Source organism: Elephas maximus, chromosome 3, assembly GCF_024166365.1.
Source record: "Elephas maximus indicus isolate mEleMax1 chromosome 3, mEleMax1 primary haplotype, whole genome shotgun sequence".
Lineage (NCBI taxonomy): Eukaryota > Metazoa > Chordata > Mammalia > Proboscidea > Elephantidae > Elephas > Elephas maximus.
In genome coordinates this window covers 1,793,512-1,816,280 of record NC_064821.1, presented here as the reverse complement: position 1 = coordinate 1,816,280, position 22,769 = coordinate 1,793,512, and the positions used below count along the sequence as shown (strand labels likewise).

The window sequence follows — 22,769 nt, the reverse complement described above, 5'->3', positions numbered from 1 at the left end:
GGAATCGACTCGACAGCAACGGCTTTGGTTTTGGGTTTTTGCTTTCACCGAGTGTGGTGTTTTCAAGGTTCGTCCACACCGTGGCAGGTATGAGTTTCCTGAGCAGATAAACACAATGTGGCCGTATAATACTCCGTGATATGGACGGACTGCGTCGTATTTATCCATGCACCCCACCCTTTGAGGCAGGGACGTGACTCCTTTAGAGCACCACTTTTTCTTTTTGCCGGTGCACAGTGGAAACCCTGTGTGGTTTAGTGGTTAAGAGGTAGCTGCATTTGCTGACTAAGAAGTCGGCAGTCTGAGTCCCCCAGGTGCTCACTGGAAACTCTCTGGGGCAGTTCCACTCTGCCCTATAGGGTTGCTACAAGTTGGAGTCGACGCTACAGCAAAGAGTTTATTTGTTTTTTTTTTTTTTTGTACAAGATGGTGCATGTAGCTTCTGTGCAGAAGCGAAAGGATAGATGAATGAATGGAGAGCACCTCAGCTTCCAGCCCCTCAGCCAACCTCAGAACTCCTAGGCAGCTTCCCTTTCCCTGGCCCGACTTCACATGTGGGTGGGGAGTGGGAACCACATGCCAAACCCCTGTCCTGCCCGGTGGCCATGAGCCCTGCCCAGCCCTGCCAGGCGACGCGGCTGACCGCTCCCTGCCCCCTGCCGCCTGCCAAGTCCCGGCTGCACTGCGGCCGCGGGAACAGCTTGTCCTCTGAGCTGCGCCTGTAGATTTTATTTTTGTGGTTTCCTCCTGGCCGATCCCACCCTCTTCCCCCTCTCTCTGCCGTCAGACGCATAGGCAGATCTTGGAGCCCAGGCAATGTTGCTGGGAGCCTCCCAGGACGGTGGCCTGGGCTGCTGCGGCCTCGCTGGGTTTAGCCTGCAGCTCCGTAGACTGGAGAGGTCAGCTTCTGGCCACCGGGCGCCCTGCCCGAGCCGCAGCCTCACTCTTCTAAGCTGGAGAAGGGGCGTGTACAATTTGTGGCACACCACCTCAAAATCATGTCTGTGATTTGGGGAGCTGCTCCCTTTAAAAAGACAACAGGGTAATTTTGTGTGCTGCCTTCGCAATTTTCCTGTAAACTGAAAACCATTTTTAAAAGCAAAATTTACTTTAAAACCATCTGTATCAAACTGACAGCTGCGGCTCAGAAGTCAGACAGGAAGCTCAGGGGACAGAGGGTTTGTGTTCACGGAGAGAAATGGTTCAGGACAGGAGGGTGAGAATGGCTCCACGTCCCCGAGACTGGAATTGGTGTCGCCGAATTGTACATGGAGAAACCGTTGAGTCGCCGTATGTTCTGCTGTGGGTATTCTCAACAACAACAACAAAAGGCAAACGAGAAAAATTCACAGGAACAGAAGGCAGATTAGCGCTTGCCATGGGCCTGGGAAAGGGGAACGGGGAGGGGCTGCTGAGGAGGGGCACGGGCTTTCTTCTAGGGTTCGGAAAATGTTTTGGAGTTCGTAGCGGAAGGGACTCTGAACTGTACACTTTAAAATGGTTCATTTTCTACCACGTGAAATACTTCAATTTAAAAAATAATGAGACTGAATTTCTGTAGGGACATTATGACTCCGAAGGGGCAGGGAGGAGGCCAACACAATGGCTCTGGCCCCAGAGGGGAGAAGAAGGCAGTTTGATACTGGTTATGGTCACTCATGGCTGTGCGAGATCCTCCCTGTGGGCCATCTAACTCCATCCTCCTCTCTAGTCTTGTCCCCAAAGCAAACCCCGTGGCCTGTCCTGGTCTTTGGCTAACCTTGAAGGTAGAGAAGCTGGCTTAAAACGAAGCATGATAGAACCCAGTCAGATTCCAGGAAGAACATATCTCAAAGCGAGTCAAAGCTGGAATGGGGTAAGTCTGGGCAAAGTATGGTTCTGGGGGTGGGGGGGAACCCAACGTGATTGAATTCATTCTCACTCACAGCGATCCCATAGGACAGAGCAGAACTGCCCCATAGAGTTTCCAAATCTTTCATCTTTACGGAAACAGAATGCCAAATCTTTCTCTCACGAGGTATGGCAGCACATGTTAATTTTTAAAAAGAAACTGCGAAACTGTTTTGCAGAGTGACTGCGCCATTCTACGTTGCCATCTGTTTTCTCTGCAGCCTTGCCAGTGTTTGGCGTTGTGGCTGTTTTTATTTTAGCCATTCTGATAGGTGTGTACTGATATCTCATTGTGGTTTTAATTGGCATTTCCCTAATGACTAATAACACTGAACATCTTTGCACGTGCTTGTTTGCCATCTGTATATCTTCTTTGAAGGCTCTGGGTGGTGCAAATGGTTCGCGTGCTTGACTTCTAACTAAAATGTTGGAGTTTCGAGTCTGCTCAGAGGTACCTCGGAAGAAAGACCTGGTGATCGGCTCCTAGATCCTAAAGATCTTCCCCCATCGTTTTTTCCTGAAAACTTTATAGTTTAACATTTTACATTTAATTCTCAAATCTACTGCAAAAGACCTCTGAAGTGTTGAAAAGCAAAGATGTCACTTTGAGGACTAAGGTGCACCGGACCTAAGACATGATATTTTCAATCACCTCATACACATGTGAAAACTGGACAATGAATAAGGAAGACCAAAGAAAAGTTGATGCCTTTGAATTATGGTGTTGATGAAGAATATTGACTATACCACAGACTGCCAAAACCAACAAATCTGTCTTGGAAGAGGTACAGCCAGAATGCTCCTTAGAAGCAAGGATAGTGAGATTTCGTCTCACGTACTTTGGACGTGTTATCAGGAGGGACCAGGCCCTGAAGAAGGACATCATGGTTGGTAGAGGGTCAGTGAAAAAGACGAAGTCCTTCAACAAGATGGATTGATACAGTGCCTGCAACAACGGGCTCAAGTGGGCAATGATTGTGAGGGCGGCACAGGACCAGGCAATGTTTAGTTCTGTTGTACGTAGGGTCACTATGAGTCAGAGCTGACTCAGTGGCACCTACCAACAACATTTAATTCTCTGGTCCATTTTGACTTAATATTTGTTTAAGATGTGAAGTTCTGGTTGAGTTTTTTTTTTGCTGTGTATGCCCACTTGTTCCAACATGGTGTGTTGACAAGGCTATCCTTCTTCCACTGAGTTTGTTTTGCACTTTCGTCAAAAATCATTTGAGTATATTTGTGGGTCTGTTTCCAGGTCAGAATGACGAAGTAATGCAAACAGCTAATGCAATCAGCTACTAATCAAAAGGTTGGAACCCCAGGCCCACCCAGAGGCACCTTGGAGAAAAGTCCCGGAGATCTACTTTCAAAAAATCAGCCACTGAAAATCTGAGGGCGAAGGAAAGGACAGCACGCAATACAGGAGAAGTCAGCACAACTAGACCAAAGCCAAAGCCAAGAACTTTCCTGGACACGTCCAGACACTTTGAGGAACACAGTAGCCGGGGCTGGGGTGTGGGGCCATGGTTTCAAGGAACATCTAGGTCAATTGGCCCAACAAAGTTTATTAAGAAAACATTCTGTTTCCCACTTCAGAGAGTGGCGTCTCGTGTCTTAAAAGCTTGCCAGTGGCCGTCTGAGTTGCATCAATTGGTCCCAAGCCACTTGGAGCAAAGGAGAACGAAGAACACCAAAGACACATGGAAAATATTAGCCCAAGAGACAGAAAGGGCCACATAAACCAGAGACTCCATCAGCTTGAGACCAGAAGAACTAGATGGTGCCTGGGTACCATGAATGACCGCCCTGACAGAGAACCCAACAGACTCCCTGACAGACCAGGAGAAAAATGTGGAGCAGAACTCAAATTCACATAAAAAGACCAGACTTACTGGTCTGAAAGAGACTGGAGGAACCCCCAAAGCCATGGCCCTGGGTGCTGTGTTAACCCAGAACTAAAACCATTCCCGAAGACCACTCTTCAGACAAAGATTAGACTGGGCTATAAAAAGTAAAATAATACTTGTAAGGAGTGTGCTTTTAGTTCAAGCAGATACACGAGACCGAAAAGGTGGCTCCTGTCCAGAGGCAGGATGAGAACGCAGGAAGGGACAGGAGCTGGTTGGATGAACACAAGAAACCCAGGGTGGAAAGGGGGAGTGAGCTGTCACATTGTAGGGATAGCAACTAGTGTCACGTGACAATATGTGTATAAAACGTTGTATGAAAGGTTAACCTGAGCTGTAGACTTTCACCTAAAGTATATTAAAAAAAAATCCTCTGGAGCACAGTTCCACTCTGACACAGGTGGAGTGGCCACAAGTCAGAGCTGAATCGATGACACGTGGTTATTTCTGGATCATCCATTCTGATCCATTGATAAATAATATTTTAACACGAAACTTTAAATTTTTTCTTTTCAAATAATTATAGATTCACAGGAAGTTAGAAATATGATACAGAGACCGCCTGTGTACCCTTCGCCCAGCTCCCCACAGTGGCTCCATCTTACTTAACTAGAGTATAATATCCAAACCAGGAAATTGATACTGATACAATGTGACTGTAGACTCCCTGGTTTGTACAAACGGTGAATGTGCTCAGCCGCTGACTAAAATGTTGAAGGTGGGCATCCACCAAGAGGAGCCTTGGAAAAAAGGCTTGGGAATCTACTTTCTAATCAACCATTGAAAACCCTACTGATGCCACAGTAGTCAAAACAGCCTGGTACTGGTACAACAATAGATACATAGACCAATGGAATAGAATTGAGAATCCAGACATAAATGCATCCACATATGAGCAGTTGATATTTGGCAAAGGCCCCAAAACAGTTAAATGGGGAAAAGACTGTCTTTTTAACAAATGGTGCTGGCATAACTGGATATCCATCTGCAAAAAAAATGAAACAAGACCCATACCTCACTCCATGTACAAAAACAAGCTCAAGATGGATCAAAGACATAAATATAAAATCTAAAACAATAAAGATCATGGAGGATAAACTAGGGACAATGTTAGGAGCCCTAATACATGGCATAAACAGTATACAAAACATTACTAACAATGCAGAAAACAAACTAGATAACTGGGAGCTCCTAAAAATCAAACACCTTTGCTCATCCAAAGACTTCACCAAAAGAGTAAAAAGATCACCTACAGACTGGGAAAAAGTTTTTAGCTATGACATTTCCGATCAGCGTCTGATCGCTAAAATCTACAACTCAACTACAAAACTCAACTACAAAAAGACAAATAACCCAATTAAAAAATGGGCAAAAGATATGAATAGACACTTCACTAAAGAAGACATTCAGGTGGCTAACAGATACATGAGGAAATGCTCACAATCATTAGCCATTAGAGAAATGCAAACCAAAACTAAAATGAGATTTCATCTTACTCCAACAAGGCTGGCATTAATCCAAAAAACACAAAACAATAAATGTTGGAGAGGCTGTGGAAGGATTGGAACACTTACACATTGCTGGTGGGAATGTAAAATGGTACAAACACTTTGGAAATGGATTTGGCACTTCCTTAAAAAGCTAGAAATAGAACTACCATATGATCCAGCAATCCCACTCCTTGGAATATATCCTAGAGAAATAAGAGCCTTTACATGAACAGATATATGCACACCCATGTTTATTGCAGCACTGTTTACAATAGCAAAAAGATGGAAGCAACCAAGGTCACCATCAATGGATGAATGGATAAATAAATGACGGTATACTCACACAATGGAATACTGCGCATCGATAAAGAACAGTGAGGAATCTGTGAAACATTTCATAACATGGAGGAACCTGGGAGGCATTATGCTGAGTGAAATTAGTTAGTTGCAAAAGAACAAATATCGTATAAGACCACTGTTATAAGAACTCAAGAAATAGTTTAAACAGAGAAGAAAACATTCTTTGATGATTACAAGAGTGGGGAGGGAGGGAGGGTGGGAGAGGGCATTCACTAATTAGATAGTAGATAAGAACTACTTTAGGTGACGGGAAAGGCAACACACAATACAGGGGAGGTCAGCACAACTGGACTAAACCAAAAGCAAAGAAGTTTCCTGAATAAACTGAATGCTTCAAAGGGCTGCGTAGCAGGGGCAGGGGTCTGGGGACCATGGTTTCAGGGGGCATCTAAGTCAATTGGCATAATAAAATCTATTAAGAAAACATTCTGCATCCCACTTTGGAGAGGGGCGTCTGGGATCTTAAATGTTAGCAAGCGGGCATCTAAGATGCATCAATTGGTCTCAACCCACCTGGATCAAAAGAGAATGAAGAATACCAAGGACACAAGGTGATTATGAGCCTAGGAGACAGAAAGGGCCCCATAAACCAGAGACTACATCATCCTGAGACAAGAAGAACTAGATGATGCCCGGCTACAACCGATGACTGCCCTGACAGGGAACACAACAGAGAACACCTGAGGGGGCAGGAGAGCAGTGGGATGCAGACCCCAAATTCTCATAAAAAGGCTAGACTCAATGGTCTGACTGAGACTAGAAGGACCCCGGTGGTCATGGCCCCCAGACCTTCTGTTGGTCCAGGACAGGAACCATTCCCAAAGCTAACTCTTCAGACATGGATTGGACTGGACAATGGGTTGGAGAGGGATGCTGACGAGGAGTGAGCTTCTTGGATCAGGTGGACACTGGAGACTATGTTGGCATCTCCTGCCTCGAGGGGAGCTGAGAGGGTGGAGGGGGTTAGAAGCTGGCGAAATGGACACGAAAAGAGAGAGTGGATGGAGGGAGCGGGCTGTCTTATTAGGGGAAGAGCAATTGAGAGTATGTAGCAGGGTGTATATGGGTTTTTGTGTGACAGACTGACTTGATTTGTAAACTTTCTCTTAAAGCACAATAAAAATTAAAAAAAAAAAAAAAACCCTACTGAGCACAGTCCATGCACGTGGGGGCAGTGTGAGTCAGAGCTGGCTCGACGGCAGCTGGGGGTGGTGGATCCCTGTACCCAAAGACACAATCAAGACAGCACCATCCCTCACCACAAAGCCCTCCCTATGCCCCCCTCTATGGTCACAATTAATGCAAAAACTCCACTGCGATGGTTCAGATTGTGTGTCAACATGGTTGGGCCTTGATTCTCAGTGTTTATATGTCATCACCCCCATGATGGGATCTGCTGTGAGTAGCCAATCAGTTAAAACGGAGTTTTCTTGGGCTTCTAGCCTGCATTTGAATATAAGTGGAGGTTCTGACTTTTGCCCTCTCTGGATCCTGCAGCTGCCTCTTGTTCATCTGACCTCCTGTTCCTGGGACATGAGCTAGCAGCTTACCTGCCGATCTTAGGATTCATCCATCTTTACAGCCTGTGAGCGAGAGTCCTGCTCTCCGACCTGCCGATCTTGGGTTTGCCAGGCCCTGCAGTTACGTGAATCAGGAGAAACCTCTATTTTGATCCACAGACTTGGGACGTTCCAGCCTCTGCAATTTCACGAGCTGTTTCCTTGCTATAAATCTCTCTGTATATACATGTATTTATATGGTTTGCTGGTTTTGCTTCTCCAGAGAACCCAGCCTAAGCCGCTCACGATGAACAAAATATCCAAATTTTAAATATGGACCAGTGCTGTGCAGAGCCATATTGGAAGCCTACGGCAGCAGATAAACGCGAACGCTCCCATGTATGTGTTTTTTTTTTTTTTCTTAATGATTTATTTTATTTTAAAAAAGTTATTGTGCTAAATAAAAAATTTTAGTGTGGTAAAATTCATGTGACATAAAATGTGCTGTTTTCAACATTTTTGAATGTATAATTCAGTGGCACTAAGTACATTCGGAGCCCTGGTGGCACAGTGGTTAACAGCTTGGCTGCTAAGCAAAAGGTTGGCAGTTCGAATCCACCAGCAGCTCCTTGGAAACCCTACGGGGCATTTCTACTCTGTTCTATAGGGTCGCTGTCATGGATTGAATTGTGTCCCCCCAAAATACCTGTCAACTTAGCTGGGCCATGAGTTCCGGTATTGTGTGATTGTCCACCATTTTATGTGATTTCCCTGTGTGTTGTAAATCCTATCACTGTGATGTAATGAGATGGATGAGTGGCAGTTATATTGATGAGATCTGCAAGATTAGATAGTGTCTGAAGCCAATCTCTTTTGAGATATAAAGGAGAGAAGCGAGCAGAGAGACATGAGGACCTCATGCCACTGAGAAAGTAGCACTGGGAGCAGAGCGCGTCCTTTGGACCTGAGGTTCCTGTGCTGAGATGCTCCCAGACCAATGGAAGACTGATGCATCGCAAGCACCTTCGTCCAGAGCCGACTTAGAGAGAGTAAGCCTTCCTCTGGAGCTGATGCCCTGAATTTGGACTTGTAGCCTCCTAGACCGTGAGAGAATAAGTTTCTCTTTGTTAAAGCCATCCACGTGGTATTTCTGTTATAGCAGCACTACATAACTGAGACAGTTGCTATGAGTCAGAACAGTCTGGGTAACAACTGGTATGGATTTTTGGTTTCCAAGTACATTCACCATGTTTTACAACCATCACCACTATCTATTTCCAAATGTTTTTGTCACCTCAACAGAAACTCTGTACCCATTAAGGAGTAACTCCCCATTTCTCCCTCACCCCTTTCCTTGCCCTGGTAACCACTAATCTACTTTCTATCTCTACGCATTTGCCTATTCTAGATATTTCATATTAGTGGGGTCATACAATATTGTCCTTTTGTGTCTGGCTTCTCACTGAGCGTTATGTTTTCAAGGTTCATCCATGTGGCAGTACGTACTAGAACTTCAATTCTCTTTATGGCTGAGTAATATTCCATTGTGTGGATGGGCCATATGTGTTTATCTATTCATCTGTTGATGGACACTATTCCATTGTGTGCGTGAATCATATGTGTTTATCATCTGTTGATGGACACTTGGATTGTTTCCACCTTTTGGCTACCGTGAGTAATGCTGCTGTGAACATTCATGTACAAGCATCTGTTTGAGTCCTTGCTTTCATGTCTTTGGGTATATGCCTACCAGCGGAATTGCTGGCTCATGTGGTATTTGTCATAGTTGTCTACTGCTGCTAGGACAGAAATACCACAAAATGGTGGCTTTACAGAAATTTATTTTCTCACTGTTTAGGAGACTAGAAGTCTGATTTCAGAGCACCAGCTCTAGGGGATGGCTTTCTCTCTCTGTCAGCTCTGGGAGAATGTCCTTGTCTCTTCAGCTCCTATTTTCTGCTTCCTTGGAGATCTCCATGTGGCTTGGCATCACTGTTTCCCCCATCTCTCTCTGCTCACTTGTTTAATCTCTTTTTATATCTTAAAACACATTGACTCAAAATACACTTTACACTGATCCTGGCTTGTTAACATAACAAAGACAATCCTTTTCCAAATGGGATTATGACCACAGGCATAGAGGTTAGGATTTACAACACGTATTTTGGGGGACATGATTCAATCCATATCAGTATTTGTGTGTTTAACCTTTTTGTTTCTTTTTTTTTTTAATTGTACTTTAGATAAAGATTTACAGAGCACATTACTTTCTCATTAAATGATTAATACACATATTGTTTTGTTCCATTGGTTGTCAACTCCACGACACGTCAACACACTCCCCTTCTCGACCTTGGGTTCCCCATTACCAGCTTTCCTGTCCCCTCCTGCCTTCTCATCCTTGCCCCTGGGCTGGTGTGTTCATTTAGTCTCCTTTTGTTTTATGGACCTGTCTAATCTTTGGCCGAAAGGTGAACCTCAGAAGCGACTGCAATACTGAGTTAAAAGAGTGTCCAGGGGCCATGCTCTCGGGTTTTCTGCAGTCTCTGTCAGGCCTGTAAGTCTGGTGTTTTTTTGTGAGTTAGAACTTTGTTCTACATTTTTCTCCAGCTCTGTCCGGGACCCTCTGTTGTGATCCCTGTCAGAGCAGTCTGTGGTGGTAGCCGAGCACCATCTAGTTGTGCTGGATTCAGTCTGGTGGAGGCTGTGCTAGTTGTGGTCCATTAGTCCTTTGGACTAAACTTTCCCTTGTGTCTTTGGTTTGCTTCATTCTCCCTTGCTTCAGACAGGATGGGACCAGCGGAGTATCTTATATGGCTACCCACAAGCTTTTAAGACCCCAGATGCTACTCACCAAAGAAGGATGTGGAACATTTTCTTTATAAACTATGCAAATTGAGCTAAATGTCCCCCAAGATCATGGTCCCCAGAAACCTCAGCCCAGTAATTCAGTCACTCAGGAAGTTTAGATGTGTCTATGAAGCTTCCATGACCTTGCCTTGGTCAAGTTGTGCTGACTTCCCAGTATTGTGTACTGTCTTACCTTTCACAAGAGTTACCACTTATCTGTTGTCTACTTAGTGTTTTTCTCTCCCTATCCCTCCCCTCCCTAGTAACCATCAAGAGCCGTTTCTTTCTATGTGTAATCTTTTCGTGAGTTTTTACAATGGTGGTCTCATACAGTTATTTGTCCTTTTGTGATTGACTTATTTCACTCAACATAATGACCTCCAAATTCATCCATGTTGTGAAATGTCCTGCAGATTCATCATTGTTCTTTATTGTATAGTATTCCATTGTGTGTATGTACCATAGTTTGTTTATCCCTTCATCTGTTGTTGGAAACTTAGATTGTTTCCATTTTTTGCTATTGTGAATTATGCTGCAATGAACATACGTGTGCATGTCTATTTGTGCAACGGTTCTTATTTCTCTAGGAAACATTCGTAGGAGTAGGATGGCTGGATCATATGGTATTTCTATTTTTAGCTTTTTAAGGAAGCGACATAGCGTTTTCCAAAATGGTTGTACCGTTCTGCATTCCCACCAGCAGTGCGTAAGAGTTGTAATCTCCCCACAGCCTCTCCAACACTTGTTATTTTCTGTCTTTTTGATTCGTGCCAGTAATGTCAGGGTGAGACGGTTTCTCATTATGGTTTTGATTTGCACTTCTCTAATGGCTAGTGACCGTGAGCATTTCCTCATGTGTCTGTTAACTACCTGAATGTCTTCTTCGGTGAAGTGTCTGTTAATAACCATTGCCCATTTTTTAATTGGGTTATTTGTCTTTTTGTTGTAGAGGTGTTGGATTTTCCTGTAGATTTTAGAGATTAGGCCTTTGTCAGATTTGTCATAGCGGAAATTTTTTCCCCGTCTGTAGGTTCTCTTTTTACCCTTTTGGTGAAGTCTTTTGATAAGCATGTTTAATTTTTAGAAGATCCCAGTTATCTTGCTTATCTTCTGGTGTTTGTGTATTGTTACTTATAGTTTGTATCCTATTCATGCTTGTATTAGGGCTTCTAGTGTTGACTCTATTTTTCTTCTATGATCTTTATAGTTTTTAGTTTTATATTTAGGTCTTTGATTCACTTTGAATTAGTTTTTGTGTATGGTGTGAGGTATGGGTCCTGTTTCATTTTTTTTTACAGATGGACATCCAGTTTTGCTGGCACCATTTGTTAAAAAGACTGTCTTTCCCATTTAATGGACTTTGGGCCTTTGTAGAAGATCAGGTAACTATAGGTGGATGGATTTACATCCGGATTCTCGATTCTGTTCCATTGGTCAATGTGTCTGTTCTTATACCAGTACCAGGCTGTTTTGACTACCATAGCTGTATAGTAAGTTCTGAGGTCAGGTAGTGTGAGTTCTCCTTCTTCATCAATAGTGCTTTACTTATCCAAGGCCTCTTTCCTTTGCATATAAAGTTAAGGATTAATTTTTCCACCTTGTTAGAGAATTCTGTTGGTATTTGGATCAGGAGGGTATTGTATTTGTAGATTGCTTTGGGTAGAATTGACATTTTCACAATGTTTACCTATCCATGAGCATGGTATGTTTTTCCATTTATGTAGGTCTCTTTTGGTTTCTGGCAGTAGTATTTTGTAGTTTTCTTTGTATAGGTCTTTTTCATCCCTGATTAGATTTATTCCTAAGTATTTTATTTTTTTTAGGGGCTATTATAAACGGCATTGCTTTCCTGATTTCCTTTTCGCGGTTCTTTTCATTGGTATATAGGAATCCAACTGATTTTTGTGTGTCTGTCTTGTATCCTGCTACTCTGCTGTATCTTTCCATTAGTTCCGGTAGTTTTCTTCTATGTTTAACTTTTTGAAGAACTGCCATACTGTTTCCCATAGCGGCTGCACCATTTTTCATTCCCACCAGCAATGCACAAGGTTTCCATTTCTTCTACATCCTCACCAACACTTGTTATTTTCTGTATTTTGATTATAGCCATCCTAGTGGTATCTCTTTCCGGTTTCGATTTCCATTTGCGTGATGGTGACTGATGTTGAGCATCTTTTCGTGTGCTTGTTGGCCATTTGTATGTCTTCTTTGGAAAAATGTCTATTCAAGTCCTTTGCTCATTTTTAATTGGGTTGTTTGTCTTTTTGTTGTTGAGTTGTAAGAGTTCTTTTTTTAAATTGCACTTTAGGTGAAAGTTTACAGCTCAGGTTGATCTCTCATACAAAATTTTTATACACATATTGTCATGTGACACTAGCTGCAATCCCTACAATACGACGGCTCACTCCCCCTTTCCACCACAGATTTTCCGTGTGCCTCCAACCAGCTCTGCAAGAGTTCTTTATATAGTTGGGATATTAATTTCTTACCAGGTATAAGATTTCTAAATATTTTCTTCCATTATGATGGTTATTCTTTCACTTTCTTGACAATACCCTTTGATGCACAAAAGTTTTTAATTTTGATGAAGTCCAACTTATCTATATATTTTTTGTTGCTCAGGCTTTTGGTGTTGTGTCTAAAAATCTGTTGCCAACTCCAAGGTCCTGAATCTTTACCCCTATATTGTTCTAAGAATTTTATGGTTTTACCTCTTATACATAGGTCACTGACCCACTTTGAGTTAATTTTGTATATGATTTGAAGTAGGGGTCCAGCTTCATTCTTCTGCATGGAGAGCCAGTTGTTCCACTATTGTTTGTTGAACATATATATATTTTCATTAGTGGTAAAAATTTTTCCAGACTATTAAACTTGTTGGAAAATACTGAAAATTTGAAAAAAAAAAATAATAACTGCATTGAAACCCACAGCATTGTGTTATGTTTAAATGTTATATCAAAATGGAATTTATTATTGTTTATTTTCCACGGTTTAAGGGGAGCAAACACAGCGATCATATTTGCAGAATCAACTTCTTTGCTTCTCCCACTTTCAGTCTAGAGAGTTGCTGGGTTTGACAATTTTCCTTGACCAAGCAACAACCTTAAATAATTTTTAATTGATTTCAGCTGAAGTAAAAGTATAATAAGTAGTGTTTTGGGTATAAATAAAATATTTTAATCATAAAATAATGTTTTTGATTATTCTTCCAAATACCAATTTCAGTATTCTTCAATTTTTAATGTCCTGGGGCAAAATGAACCATTTAAAAAAATACACTAAAAAAATGTATAGGGGGCTGCAATTTTTTCCTTTTTTGCTCAAGGTTCACATGATGTATGAGTCTCCTGTGGCTGTAGCAAATTACCACATACCCAAAAAACAGCTGTCATCAAGTCTATTCCAACTTATAGTGACCCTATAAGACAGAATAGAACTGCCCCATAGAGTTTCCAAGAAGCGCCTGGTGGATTCAAACTCCTGACTTTTTGGTTAGCAGCCGAGCTCTTAAACACTGGACCACCAGGGCTCCACCACACACCTGGTAGCTTGAAAAACTGCCCTGGAGGCACGATGATTAAGCCCTTGGCTACTAACCAAAAGGTTGGTGGTTTGAACCCACCAAGTGGCTTTGCTGGAGAAAGACGTGGCAATCCGCTCCCATAAAGATTACAGCCAAGAAAACCCACTGGGGCAGTCCTACTCTGCCCCATGGGATCTCCATGAGTCGGAATCAACTGGATGGCACCCAACAGCAACAGTGATGTAAAACAACTCAATTTATCATCATACAGTTATGGGCTTCAGAAGTGTGATGGGGTCTCAATGGGCTAAAATCAAGATTCCTTCCAGCGGCTCCAGGAAAGAATCATCTCCTGCCTTTTCCAGCTTCTAGAGGCCCTGTGTTCCTTGGCCTGTGGTCCCTTCCTGCATCTTCAGAGCCAGCAGCGAGCATCTTCCAGTCTCTCTCTCTGCTTCCTTCCTCACATCTCCTCCTCTGACTCTGACCCTCCTGCCTCTTTCTGTGTAAGTTTTCTTTATTACTTCACACTTATATTTTGTCCGCTTGATTCTTTCCTTCTTTCCTCTCTCCCTGCCTTCCTTGCTTTCTCACTCTCTCTCCCTCCTCCTTCCATTCTTTCTTCTCTCTCTCGCCTTCTCTTTTCTCTCTTCTCCTTTCCTCTGTCCCTCTTCATCTCTCACTTCCTCCTTCCTTCCTGCCTTCCTTTCCTCCATAAACACAACATCTATTTGGTACACAATCAGAATGATTTTATTTCCCAAGATGAGAATCATATCAAATATATTTGTTCAGTGGGTTTCAAAACACTCTTCAGGGAGTCAGTGTTTTCATTTCTGGTATCCACACTGTTGTCGAGTGCTGTTGAGTTGATTCCGACTCATAGTGACCCCACGTGACAGAGTAGAACTGTCTGGTAGGTTTTCCTGGGCTGTAATCTTTAAGAGAGCAGATCACCATATCTTTCTCTCGCAGAACGGCTGGTAGGTTAGAACCACCAACCTTTCTGTTAGCAGCTCAGGGGGAGGGTCTCTCACACATTGCTCATCTCAGGACAGGACAACCAAACCCCCTGGACAGGGTCCTGAGTCTCTTCCTGACCCAGCCCTGGGCGCCGCATCTGCAGCTTCACTGGCTTCCCTCCCTCAGTGTGAAGGAAACCCTCCGGTTCCCAACTCCAAACCCCCTAGGGGCACCTTTTCATAAAGGCAGCACCACCCACAGAGAAATTCCTCTGCCTCAAACAGCCCCGTTCAGCCCGGCTGTGTCCCCTGTCTGTTTGGTTTGCTTTGTCTGCTCCAGTTTCCTTCTGCCTGCTCAGAGGGCAGTCCTGGCTCCCGAGTCGTCCCCGTGGTTGGCGCCTTCCAGACTGTCTTTCCATTGGCCAGGGTGGAGGTAGGAGCTGGACAGAGTTCTGTTTTTCCATGGGAACTGCGAAAAAGAACCTGGGAGGGGGTTCCCTGAGCGATTTGAACCCACCCAGCGGAGCCATGGAAGAAAGGCCTGGCGGTCTGCTTCCATGAAGTTTACAGCCAAGAAAACCCTGTGGCCCACAGTTGTACTCTGTAGCACATGGGGGCACCGTGAGTTGGAATCGATGCTACTGCAATGCATATGTTTGTTTCTTTGCTTTCTGGGAGGGAGGAAGGAAGGGGCAGATTGGAACTAGAAAAGGCAGAGTGGAGAGCTTGGGTGTGACCTCTTCCCTGCCCCGCCATCACCACAATGGATGATACAGATGGTGTGGAATGTTATCTTACAAGAGCTGCCTGGAGCTGGGCTTTGCATTTTGCATTCACCTTGGCAGAGCGGAAACCGGACTCTGTCTGAAGGCGGTGGGCAAAGGGTGCCGTGACATCCCACTTCGCTCTGCTGCCGGAAAACGTGCCTAATCTGGAATGACAGCCTAGAGCCTCCGCGAGCCAGTTGCAACTCGAGGCTTGAGTTTTTTCTTCAATTCTTTCAGCTTGAGAAATGCTGAGTGTGCGTGTTCTTCCCTTTTGGTTTTCCATCTCCAGCTCTCTTCACATGTCATTATGATACTTTGTCTTCTTGAGACACCCTTTGAACTCTTCTGTTCAGTTCTTTTCCTTCATCAATTCTTCCTTTTTCTTTAGCTTCTGTACGTTCGAGAGCAAGTTTCAGAGTCTCCTCTGACATCCATCTTGGTCTTTTCTTTCTTTCCTGCCTTTTCAATGACCTCTTGCTTTCTTCATGTATGATGTCCTTGATGTCATTCCACAACTCATCTGGTTTTCAGTCACTAGTGTTCAATGTGTGAAATCTATAAAATTCAAGCCTCAATTTGCAATAGTGAAGGATTCTATGGGGAAAATATTAAATGACGCAGGAAGCATCAAAAGAAGATGGAAGGAATACACAGAGTCATTATAGCAAAAAGAATTAGTCAATGTTCAACCATTTCAAGAGGTGGCATATGATCAGGAACCGATGGTACTGAAGGAAGAAGTCCAAGCTGCTCTGAAGGCATTGGCAAAAAACAAGGCTCCAGGAATTGATGGAATATCAATTGAGATATTTCAACAAACAGATGCAGCGCTGGAGGTGCTCACTCATCTATGCCAAGAAATATGGAAGACAGCTTCCTGGCCAGCTGACTGGAAGAGACCCGTATTTATGCCTATTCCCAAGAAAGGTGATCCAACCGAATGTGGAAATTATAGAACAATATCATTAATATCACACACAAGCAAAATTTTGCTGAAGATCATTAAAAAATGGCTGCAGCGGTATATTGACAGAGAACTGCCAGAAATTCAGGCCGGTTTCAGGAGAGGACGTGGAACCAGGGATATCATTGCTGATGTCAGATGGATCCTGGCTGACAGGAGAGAATACCAGAAGGATGTTTACCTGTGTTTTATTGACTATGCAAAGGCATTCAACTGTGTGGATCATAACAAATTATAGACAACATTGCGAAGAATGGGAATTCCAGAACATTTAATTGTGTTCATGAGGAAACTTTACATAGATCAAGAGGCAGTTGTTCGGACAGAAGAAGGGGATACTGATTGGTTTAAAGTTAGGAAAGATGTGCGTCAGAGTTGTATTCTTTCACCATACCTATTCAATCTGTATGCTGAGCAAATAATCCGTGAAGCTGGGCTGTATGAAGAAGAACGGGGCATCAGGATTGGAGGAAGACTCATGAACAACCAGCATTATGCAGATAACACAACCTTGCAGGTGAAAGTGAAGAGGACTTGAAGCACTTCCTAATGAAGATCAAAGACCACAGCCTTCAGTATGGATTACACCTGAACATAAAGAAAACAAAAATCCTCACGACTGGACCAATGAGCAACATCATGATAAACGGAGAAAAGATTGAAGTTGTCAAGAATGTCATTTTACTTGGATCCACAATCAACAGCCATGGAATCAGCAGTCAAGAAATCAAAAGATGCATTGCATTGGGCAAATCTGCTGCAAAGGACCTCTTTAAAGTGTTGAAGAGCAAAGGTGTCACCCTGAAGACTCAGGTGCACCTGACCCAAGCCATGGTATTTGCAATCGCATCATATGCATGTGAAAGCTGGACAATGAATAAGGAAGACAGAAGAAGAATTGATGCCTTTGAATTGTGGTGTTGGCGAAGAATATTGACTATACCCTGGACCGCCAAAAGAATGAACAAATCTGAGTTGGAAGAAGTACAACCAGAATGCTCCTTAGAAGCAAGGCTGGCGAGACTGCGTCTTACATACTTTGGACATGTTGTCAGGAGGGATCAGTCCCTGGAGAAGGACATCATGCTTGGCAGAGTACAGGGTCAGCGGAAAAGAGGAAGACCCTCAACGAGGTGGATTCACACAGTGGCTGCAGCAGTGAGATCATGCATAACAACAATTGTAAGGATGGCGCAGGACTGGGCAGTGTTCGTTCTGTTGTGCACAGGGTCGCTATGAGTCAGAACCGACTCGACGGCACCTAACAACAGCAACAACATATAGTGTACCTTTCCATATATAAAAAACATTGAAGACACACTCCCAGACCCACTAAAACATCTTGAACATAATAATACGGCAACAATGATGATAATATTTTGATGTGCGTCCAAAGTAGCACTCGTTTGTTGTTATGAATCATTGCATGTACTTCCAATTTTTAATATAATGGGCTTTATAGGGTTGGATCGTAACTATGGGTTGCACATAAGGTGAGTGTTCGTAACCCAGGGACTGTCTGTAGATTGCCAGGCCTTCCTTCTGAGGAGCCTCTGGGTGGGTTTCAAACTCACAGCCTAGTAGCTGAGTGCTTAAACATTTGCACCACCCAGGGACTTCAGGTACATGAGGCCCCCTTTCTGCCCTAGCCATGATTCAATTTACAAATCTCTCACTGATTTCCCTGAGTCCCAACTTACAGAACTACCTGTCTGCTCACTCAATGTGGAAACTTCGCCCCTCGCTCTGTCCTCACGAGATCAGGGTGATAAACATGGACCATGTCTCCACCCAGCTGGTCTCCACGTGTTGCATTTCCAGAGGCAAGCAGCCCCCTCCTTTAAGCCCCGTTTTGTCTCCTGTTTGTTCCCTGTAACGTCATACATCAAACATTTCACTCTTCCCAAATGCTGCCTTGGGAAATTCTAAGTTACAACTCTAAAACCTTTTATGCAACTGTCTCAGTTATCTGCTGCTACAACAGAAATACCACAAGCGGATGTCTTAACAAAGAGAAATTTATTCGCTCACAGTCTAGGAGGGTAGAAGCCTGAATTCAGGGTGCCAGCTCCAGGGAAAGGCTCTCTCTCTGTCGGCTCTGGGAGAAGGCCCTTGTCACCAACCTTCTCCTCTAGTTGAGGAGCTTCTCAGCACAGGGAACCTGGGTCCAAAGGGCAGGCTTTGCTCCTGGCACTACTTTCTTGGTGGTATGAGGTCCCTCTGCTTCTCCTCATTTCTCTCTTATATCTCAAAAGAGATTGACTCAAGATACAACCTAATCTTGTAGATTGAGTCCTGCCTCATTAACATAACTGCCTCTAATCCTGTCTCATTAACATCATGGAGGTAGGATTTACAACACATATGAAAATCACAACAGATGGCAAAATGGTGGACAATCACACAACACTGGGAATCACGACCTAGCCAAGTTGATACGCATTTTCAGGGGGGGAGACACAACTCGGTCTGTAACAGCAACCTTTGTTAAATGAGAAGACAGTAAACCTCCATGTAATGTGTCCTAAATAAAGAATCCTGTTATGCAGAGGACTTTGGATTTCCCAAGTCGCGGGCTAGGCGTTGCCCTCCCAGATAAGGTAAGTGAGAGGAGGGATGGATGTGAGTGAGACGAGGGGTGGTTCAGGCAACATCACTCGTTTTACCGAGAAGTTTCTTGAGAGCTGCTCAGTCCTTCCTGAGCAGTGTACAAAATTCTTTCAGAATATTCCAACTTGATAAATTGTAAGTTCCTGGTCAACAGCCCTAGACTATAACATTCAACCTCAAAGTCTGTAAAACATTAGGTTGTTTGGACAATCTCTAGAATACGTTTGATGTAGGGAACAGAATTTGCTCGCTTGAGTTGTGAAGAAATGGACGTGTTAATCAGACTCAGCACTGTATAAATCTCATAGGCCCTTCTGTTTATCTGAAAACCTTTAGACTTTGCTTCTGGTTTCTCTCCTCGCTGACTCTTTTTGGCCACGTTCCCAGAAGCAAATGCTGAGATGAGTGTTTGTGGGAAGGAATTGCCCCGGAAAATCCAGCAGAACAATTATTCTAAATAGAGGCGATTTTGCCCCAGGGGACATTTGGCAACATCTGGAGAAATTTGTGGTTGTCAGGACAGGGAAGAGTGCTACTGGCATGGAGTGGGCGGAGGCCAGGGATGCTGCTCAACACCCTACAGTGCACAGGGCCACCCTCCACAGCAAAGAATTGTTCTTGTTAGTTCTGGTCGATTCTATCCCAACTCGTAGTGACCCTATAGGACGGAGTAGAACTGCCCCGTAGGGTTTCCAAGGCTGTCGTCTTTACAGAAGCAGACTGCCACATCTTTCTTCTGCAGAGTGACTGGTGGGTTTGAAACACCAACCTTTCGGTTAGCAGCTGAGCACTTAACCAGTGTGCCACCAGGGCTCCTACATCCACAGGTATTAAAAAAAAAAAAAAAACACCTGTTATCGTAGAGTCGATTCTGACTCACAGTGACCCTATAGGACAGAGTAGAACTGCCCCACAGAGTTTCCAAGGAGCACCTGGCAGATTCGAACTGCTGGCCTCTTGGTTAACAGCCATAGCACTTAACCACTACACCACCAGGGTTTCCACAGGTATAGAGATTAGGATTTATAGCACATATTTTTGAAGGACACGGTTTAATCCCTGACAGCCACCCAGGGACCTTAACCAAGATTCATGCAACCCAAATGTCAGCACTGCATAGGTGAGAACACAGGAGGGAGGGAAGCTAAGCTGGGGGGAAATCAAAGTCCCCTGGGGGTAATGCTGGCTGCTTTCCTCAGAGCAGATGTGGAGAGAATCCTGGTCTCATCTCCAAGTGTCTCCCTGATGGTACTCACACCCGTCAATCATTGGTTAAGGACCGCCCCGCCTGGGACATAACACGCAGGCATTCCCAGATCTACCTGAGTCCAGGTGAAGTGAGTTCCAGCAGCCTGAGGGCCCATGACAGGCAGAGAGAAGCAGGTGCTGGTGTCAGGTGACTGCCCAGGGCAGCCAGGTATGCATGAGAAAGGTAATGTGACCCCAGAGGTCCACACAGTAGCTCCCTTTCTTCATAACCTGCCTCATCAAAGGGAGCAAACTACTTGTCCCAGAGTTCAACCCATCTCCGGTAGGTCTGGTGGCTTCTTCATGGAGACGTTTAGCTTGTTTCTGGACCCCCTGAATTTCATGTCAGTGGAGAATTGGACTCAAAAACTTGGTGGAGTCAAGAGAGAGGTTTTTTCACAATGGTTCCTAGCTTCAGCTTGTGTCACCTCTGGAGGCTCGGTAAAGGTGTCTCCACACTTAGACGTGATGCGATTTACCTTGAGCTTCAGTGCGAGCTCTTCCGCTAGATGTTATTGTCTGTGAGGAGATTTCAGGACATAGGGTGACTCCTTCAACGACTCACTAATCAGCTCAACACCATTGGTAACCGTTGTCCCAAAGGAGAATTAATCTCACCCCACCGTGTCTCCATCCTTTCCCCAAACCCAGGTGAGACGGTTGGCGCTGTGGGTGAATATTCTGGGCATGCTCAGGCAAATACCACAGTCTGGCTGGGCCTGAAACTATAAATGGCCCAGAGATTAAATCTAGGTGGAGCCCATTGGCACCAGGCTGGTGACCTGGACCGGGCTTCACCTGTTCAGGGTCTCTGGCCCACCTGTAGGGGAGCCTTGTGCCCTCAGGAACACCCTGTCATAGGTCCCCTCCTGGGCCAGGTCTCCGAGGAGGTGACTGGACTGGCTTGTTGGAGGTGTCTGAAGAAGCATCAACCCACGATTTGATCAAGGACCCAATAGATGGAGCCTGGTCAAAAGGAGGAAAAATGCGGAATAGAACATCAAATTCCTACGGAAGCCAAACTTACTGGATCCATTGAGACGGAGGGCGGGGGGGGGGGGAGGTCCTGAACCTATTGTCCCGAAATAATCTTTAATACTTGAACCAAAACCATCCCATAAAGTCATCTGTAAACAAAACAGTTTAGCTCAATTAAAAAGAATATCTGCCTTCAACATACAGCCCTGGTGGCACAGGGGTTAGAGTGATTGATCGCTAACCGAAAGGTTGGCAGTTTGAAGCCACAGGCAGGTCCAAGGAAGAAAGATATGACAGTCTGCTTCCTTAGAGATTTACAGCCTCAGAAACCCTGCGGGGTCACTGCAAGTCAGAAGCAACTCGATGGCAGCAGATTTGGTTTTTGCTTTGGGCCTTCAACATTGTACTCTTTTAAAGAATCATCTATATGAGACCAAATTGACAACAGTAACTCTAATGCCCAGATGAGAATTTTTTAAATTTTATTGTGCTTTAAGTGAGAGTTTAAAAATCCAGTCAGTCTCTCCAACAAAAACTTATATACACCTTGCTACATATCCCAATTGCTCTCCCCCTAATGAAACGGCCCGCTCCCACCCTCCACTCTCTCTTTTCGTGTCCATTTTGCCAGCTTCTAACCCCCTCCACCCTCTCATCTCCCCTCCAGGCAGGAGATGCCAACAGTCTCAAGTGTCCACCTGATCCAAGAAGCTCACTCCTCACCAGCATCCCTCTCCAAGCCATCGTCCAGTCAAATCCCTGTCTGAAGAGTTGGCTTTGAGGATGGTTCCTGTCCTGGACCAACAGAAGGTCTGGGGGCCAAGACCACCGGGGTCCTTCTAGTCTCACTCAGACCATTAAGTCTGGTCTTTTTATGAGAATTTGGGGTCTGCATCCCACTGCTCTCCTGCCCCCTCGGGGGTTCTCTGTTGTGTTCCCTGTCAGGGCAGTCATCGGTTGTAGCCGGGCATCATCTAGTTCTTCTTGTCTCAGGATGATGTAGTCTCTGGTTTATGGGGCCCTTTCTGTCTCCTGGGCTCATAATCGCCTTGTGTCCTTGGTGTTCTTCATTCTCCTTTGATCCAGGTGGGTTGAGACCAATTGATGCATCTTAGATGCCCGCTTGCTAGCGTTTAAGACCCCAGACACCACTCTCCAAAGTGGGATGCAGAATGTTTTCTTAATAGATTTTATTATCCCAATTGAACTAGATGTCCCCTGAAACCATGGTCCCCAAGCCCCTGCCCCTGCTACGCTGCCCTTTGAAGCATTCAGTTTATTCGGGAAACTTCTTTGCTTTTGGTTTAGTCCAGTTGTGCTGCCCTCGCCTGTATTGTGTGCTGTCTTTCCCGTCACCTAAAGTAGTCCTTATCTACTATCTAATTAGTGAATGCTCCTCTCCCACCCTCCCTCCCTCCCCACTCTTATAATCACCAAAGAATATTTTCTTCTCTGTTTAAACTATTTCTTGAGTTCTTGTAATAGTGGTCTTATACAATATTTGTCCTTTTGCAACTAACTAATTTCACTCAGCATAATGCCTTCCAGTTTCCTCCACGTTATGAAAGGTTTCCCGGATTCCTCACTGTTCTTTATCGATGCGTAGTATTCCATTGTGTGAATATACCATCATTTATTTATCCATTCATCCCTTGATGGGCATCTTGGTTGCTTCCAGCTTTTTGCTATTGTAAACAGTGCTGCAATAAACATGGGTGTGC

At 44.3% G+C, this 22,769-nt stretch overlaps 1 long non-coding RNA gene across 1 annotated transcript; it reads left to right on the top strand.

Moving 5' to 3' along the window:
• Positions 1–705: 705 nt before the first annotated feature.
• LOC126071580 (uncharacterized) lies at positions 706–8,684 on the top strand. Its single transcript, XR_007516359.1, has 3 exons — positions 706–1,302; positions 1,712–1,855; positions 7,145–8,684. It is a non-coding gene; the product is annotated as an uncharacterized LOC126071580 (long non-coding RNA).
• The last annotated feature ends 14,085 nt before the right edge of the window (positions 8,685–22,769 follow it).